Source organism: Dipodomys ordii, unplaced genomic scaffold (genome assembly GCF_000151885.1).
Source record: "Dipodomys ordii isolate 6190 unplaced genomic scaffold, Dord_2.0 Scaffold95, whole genome shotgun sequence".
NCBI classification, from domain to species: domain Eukaryota; kingdom Metazoa; phylum Chordata; class Mammalia; order Rodentia; family Heteromyidae; genus Dipodomys; species Dipodomys ordii.
In genome coordinates, this window is record NW_012267311.1 from 2,530,708 (window position 1) to 2,537,346 (window position 6,639).

Below are 6,639 nucleotides of genomic sequence, written 5' to 3' on the forward strand. Positions count from 1 at the left end.
GAGAAATTTCAATTTCTCTGTGCATTGCCAAAGTGTGATATAACTCTTACTCTCTATAGGGATGTAGCTAATTAATTTAGAGAACCTAGGATGGAGTGTTAATTATGTTCATTATGATTACAGAAAATTCCAACAAGTAAGATCCTATCATTTACTGCTAAGTGAAAAACTACCACATAAAATGTGAGGTCATGTTGAGCGCTGGTGGCTTATACCTGTAATCCTAGCTACTCAGGAAGCTGAGATCTGAGAATTACAGTTCAAGACCAGCCTAGGCAGAAAAGTCCATCAGATTCTTATCTCCAATAAACTACTTGAGCACAAAAAGATTCAGGGACAGAGCCTAGGCCCTGAGTTCAAGCCCCAGGACTGACAAAAATAAAAAATAAAAAAGGTATAGTCATTATGACCTCAAGTATGCTAAATATGGACAAGAAAAAAATGGTGAGAAATTCACAGACGCTGCCTGTAGATGGTGGGTTTAGAAGTAAGATTTTTTTCTTTCACTTTAAAAAAATGTTCTAAGTTTTCTATAATAAGCACATGTTACGTTTTTTAGCCAGAGTTCTGTAAGAGTACATACCTCATGCTTGTTTCTGTTGTCAGGAACAAAAAAGATTGACCGTAACAAGTCTTAGGCAAGGAATCTGCTTCTATGCCTGCCTCAGCCAACTATTGGCAAGAAGCTTAGCAAACTTTCGAAGTTCACTTTTCAGAAAGGAGTAGGTAGAATCAGCTGTGGTGGTGCATACCTGAAATCCCAGGTTCATGGAAGTTCAAATCCAGCCTGGGCAGAAGCAGAAGGAGGAGAAGGACGAGGAAGAAAAGAAGGGGGAGGAAGAGAAGAAAGAGAAACACTAGGGTCATAACTTCATCTGTAGAGTATTAGGCTCTGGGTTCAATACCCAGTATCAATACCAAAAAAAAAAAGCCTACTGTGTGTGGTATTTCAGGGAGTACTTACGCTGCCCATCCAGTAAAGTCAGGTTGGGATACACTGTGGGTGGCTTGGAGACCCAGAACAAGGCTGGTCCTTGGGGAACAGACATGGCACTCTGTCACCAGTAACATACACAGGGTATGATCAGTATCCCTAGGAAGTAGAAAAGACAGTAGGACCAGTTTAGTCAGGACTGCACAGAGACGTGTACATGGACGCCCCTCTTTCTCTCTAGGTGAACATTGTCCTACCTTTGGATTTTTTTTTTTTGGTCCAGTCATGGGGCCTGAACTTTGGGCCTGGGCGCTGTCCCTCAGCTCTTCAGCTCAAGGCTAGCACTCTACCACTTGAGCCACAGCGCCACTTCCAGCTTTTTTCTTTTTGCTTATGTGGTGCTGAGGAATCGAACCCAGGGCCTCAGGCATGCAAGGCAAGCGCTCTACCACTGAGCCACCTTCCCAGTCCCTACCTTTGGATTTTTACTTGGTATCTCTCTCTACCTGTACTGCTGTCGCCACCCCCCAACTCAGTCTACTGCTAGATTCCTGCCCAACTTTCCTTTGGATTAGTTAGGTACAGTAGCAAGAAAACATCCTGGTGGCTTCTGGAAATGGGGCTCACCTCCTCTATTCTGGCTGTCTGGAGGTGTTCTGGGGAAAAGCCTCACATACTATACGTAGCACTTTCCTGCCCCATGGCCTATTATATACATATGTGTGTATGTATGTATATATACATATACACATACATAGAGAGAGCACACATATATGTATACACACATATGTGTGTACACACATGCACACACACACACACACACTTACACATACACTCCATTTCTTTCTTCCTTAGTTAGTCTCCTCCTGATCCAGTCACCCTTTACTCCTACAGGCCTAAGCTGGAGAAAAGAAACTTCCCTTGTGTTCTTCTTAGGACCCAACCCCAGCCAGCCTACATACACACTTCCCCCCAAGAAGTGCTCAGGCCAAGGCCTGCACAGGGGCATGGTCTTTTCCAGGGGGGAAGAAACTGCTCAGCTTTTGGGTGCATTTGCCCTGGACATGCAGGTTTTTGGTGGATCAGGTTGCCTCAAGACCTCCCTGCACAACCTCCATGACTAATGTGACTGATCAAGAAAAAGAAGTTTAAATTTTTTTTTCATATAGAGCCCTGGGCTCTATAGCTCTGGTGGCTGATTATTGCCTGACTCAAAACAGAGATAGTGTCTCTAGATGAGGCTAAAGGGAAGCAACTTTTTCCCAGCAAGCCCTGCTCGTTCTCTTGCTCCTGGTATCTAGGCAGGAAGACACAGATTTGGCCAACCGTCTCACTTGTCCTTGTTTCCTGCATACCTGCATGCCTACAGCCTAACTTGCTGAATCAGTTCATCTCGAGGCAAGTGCCATCACTAGATAAAGACACTGCTGCTGTCATTCTTCCCTTGTCATACCTTCCTGTTCTGTCTACGTGGCTTGACACAGAAGCCCTCAGGCTTAGCTTTGACCAGGAAACCATACAGAATTACATTTTGGTCTGTTTCCATTCTTGTCAGACACCAGGCTATTTTAAGGTAGTGCCTTTTAAACATTAAAGTGCATAAGGATTACCTGGAGAGCTTTTAAAGTATAGGTTCTAGCCAGACACCATGGCGCAAGTCTTGGGAGGCAGAGTTGGAGGAATCACAATTTGAGGTTAGCTTGGGCACAGAAGTTCATGAGATTCCATTTCAGTCAATGACTGAACACAGTAGCATGTGCTCTTCATTCTAATTACAGGGAAAGAGCAAGGGCTGTCACACCCAGTAACATAGGGGAAGCACAAGTAGAAGGATTGCAGTCCAGGCTGGCCATGGCCTACAACAAGATCATACCCTCAAAAATAACCAGCGCTGGGAATGTGGCCTAGTGGTAGAATGCTTGCTTGGCAAGCATGAAGCCCTGGTTTCGATTCCTCAGTACCACATAAACAGAAAAAGCCAGAAGTGGCCCTGTGGCTCAAGTGGTAGAGTACAAGACTTGAGCAAAAGAAGTTCAGTGACAGTGCCCAGGCCCTGAGTTCAAGCCCCAGGATTGGCAAAATAATAATAATAATATAATAACCAATGCCAGCCAGGTACCAATAGCTCATGCCTGTAATCCTGGCTAAGAGATCTGAGGAGGGCAAATTGGAGCCAGTGTGGGGCAGGAATGTTTGTGAGATTCTTACCTCCAATAAGTTACCAAAAAGCCAGAAATGGAACTGTGGCTCAAATGGTAAAATGCTAGCCTTGAGCAATAGAAGCTCAGGGACAGTGCTTAGTCCATGAGTTAAAGCCTCAGAACTGACACACATACCCTCCACCCCCGGCCCACACACACACTAACCAATGCCTGAGATTCTGTATTTCTGACAAGCTCCTCATAATGCAAAGACAGAAATGATCCAGACTTGACTTCCAGACTCTGGTGAGGAATTGCCTGTTTTGTAAAAATTAGCAAAGCTCTAGTGTCCAAATTAATCATCCTACCTCACTGTTTCCCAAACATCCGGTTCCGACTTGCCATATATATATTTTTTTGTGTGTCCGGTCATGGGGCCTGAACTCTGGGCCTGGGCGCTGTCCCTCAGCTCTTCAGCTCAAGGCTAGTGCTCTACCACTTGAGCCACAGCGCCACTTCCGGTTTTTTTCTTTTTGTTTATGTGGTGTGAGGAATCGAACCCAGGGCCTCAGGCATGCAAAGGCAAGCGCTCTACCACTGAGCCACCTTCCCAGCCCTTGCCATATATTTTCATCGCTCTTGCCACAAATGGACGTTTCTGAATCTTCCCACACCTATCTCCCTGCTTGTCTGGGGACCACCAAGACACTCTTTGTAGCCTTCATCCCAAGCATGGTAGATGTTCAATAGTTTGTTGCATAAATGAATGAACAAATGACTTTTGAAGGGGTTTACAAAAAGGTGTAGGTTGTAGTTAATATCTGAGGCAGCATTTCCTAAATTGCTATATAGGCCATCAATTCTAAAGGTTGATAAATACTTGTTAAATGAAGAGTAGGGTACAGGAAAGGGTCTATAATCACTTAATCTTGGAAACATTGGATGAAAGTGAACCATGAAGTGCTTCTCAAAGCCTTTCATGGATTAATGATTCTTAACAATGTCCAAGGGGAGATCCAGTACCCAGTATCACTCTGCTTTCTTTACAAAGAGATTGTCTTCTGAAATGCATTTGCAGGGCTAGATGCTAAGGAATACAGGGACCATCCACATTCGTGTGTTCTCTGAAGTATCATACCTGCAAGTCAAGGGTTACGAAGGAGCTCTAGACAGAAATGGCTACTGTGAGACCTGAAGAGGAGAGTGGGCTATTCCTCCCTTGCAGAATGCCTTCAGATTTGAAAGTTCTTTTCAGGCTACTGTGGGAGAAGAGCAGGGAGAAATTCTCCCTCCTCTGACCAAGAGAGAGGCTAGAAAACCTAGAGAGAAAAGAACTTGAAATCTGTTTGAGGCCCACATCATGATAAGGATGTGACTAAAACTAAGACTAAGACTAAAGATGTGGGCAGATACCTCCAGGAAGAGCTTTCTTTCAGCTAGGAAGCAGAAGGCCACGTAATACAAGTCTGTCACTGACATCAAGATTGAAATAAATGCATTAAAAGGAAAAGTCTACAAAAAAGGACCCCAAATGAACCCCAGGCTTAATTTACCTTTAAAAAAGGCATTCCTAACTGGAGGTGAGTTTGTTTTTATCTTGAATGGACATTTGACAATTTGGGGACATTTTTCTTTCAGTTCTAGGGATGGAATCTAAGTCTCTGTCTGCTAGGCAAGTGCTTCACCACTGAACGATATCTCCATGGAGATGCTATTGGTCACAACTGAGAGGCAGGGGTGAGATTGGCATCTGGTGGATATTAACCAGGGATGCTGCTAAACATCTATGATGCCCGGGAGGACCTCCTACAAGAAACCATCAAGCCCCAAATACCGATAGTGTTGAGAAACCTTGCCCTAAAAGTTGTTCTAGCTAAGCACTGATGGCTCACACCTGTAAGCCTAGCTACTCAGGAGGCTGAGATCCAAGGATTGTGATTCAAAGCTAGCCTGGGCAGGAAAATTCTTGAGATTGTTATCTCTAATTAACTACCACTCAGGCTCTGAGTTCAAGCCCCACAACCATTAAAAAAAATGTTGTTCTGACTGGGCAACCCCCCTCCAAAAATTGTTCTAGCTGGATACAGAGGCTCATGCCTGTAATCCCAGCTACTTGTGAAGATTCAACTGAGGTATGTAGACTTCACAATCTTTTCCCTTTTTTTGAAATTTTTACTTTTCTCTCCTTTGAGGCAGGGTCTTTTTATATATTCCAAGCTGGCCTCAAACTTGAGAATCTCTGTCTCAACCTCTACAATGCTGGTATTACAGGCTTACACCACCACACCTGACCTCACAATTTCCTACCCTGTATATAATTCATAGTTCATAGCAATGAACTAAGGGCCAGGAAAAGATCACCAGCACAACACTACTGATTATAATTAAAAATACATATATTAAAAAAACTGGGCTGGGAAGGTGGCTCAGTGGTAGAGTGCTTGCCTTGCATGCATGAGGCACTGGGTTCGATTCCTCAGCACCAAATAAGCAGGAAAAAAAGCCAGAAGTGGAGCTGTGACTCAAGTGGTAGAGTGCTAGCCTTGAGCTGAAGACCTGAGGGACAGCACCCAGGTCCAGAGTTCAGGCCCCACGAATGGACCCCCCCCCCAAAAAATAAACAACTTGCTAAGCATGTGCAAGCCCAGGCAAGTCTTGGTGCCACTGAGCTACGTGCTCCAACTCTAGTTTGATGATTTTTTATAATTGTATACACCTGTGGGAAATATATATATATATATATATATGCCTGCTGTTTTTAAGAACACTTACAGAATGATTTACAAATCTGTCCCCACACGATTGAACAGGTCATTCTTGTGAAGAAAGCACTACTGCCACCTGGTGGTAACAGCTACAAATTAAGACCTCATACAATTCGTTTTTGAACCATAAGTTATATACAATAAAATACTCAGATCTTAAACTTAGTTGTGCATTGTAGAATGGCCAGGATATGGTCATTAAGAAATGTATCCTATAAAAATATGAAAAGAAGGGCTGGGAAGGTGGCTCAGTGGCAGAGCGCTTGCCTTGCATGCCTGAGGCCCTGGGTTCGATTCCTCAGCACCACATAAGCAAAAAAGAAAAAAGCCGGAAGTGGCGCTGTGGCTCAAGTGGTAGAGCACTAGCCTTGAGCTGAAGAGCTGAGGGACAGCGCCCAGGCCCAGAGTTCAGGCCCCACGACCAGACCCAAAAAAAAAATATGAAAAGACAACAAAAACAGCAACAGCAACAAGAAGGAGGAGGAGGAGGAGGAGAAGGAGGAGGAGGAGGAGGAGGAAGAAGAAATGTGTCCTTAGGCGAATTCAATGTGTGAACATCTCAGTGTGTACTTATACCAACCTAGATGGTCAATCATGAGATGTGGCCTTATGAGTCAAGAAATGCAGTGGTATGTAGAAAATAGCCTGTCTCAAGAACAGATGAGGAAACAGAGAAAGCTTTAGACATTTTTTTCAGAGGTAGGACATTCTAAAACAACAAAAAAGCATAGACTAGTAAACTCATAAAACAGTAACCTACTCACTTACCATCATTTTCAAGTACCACATCCTACGTGTA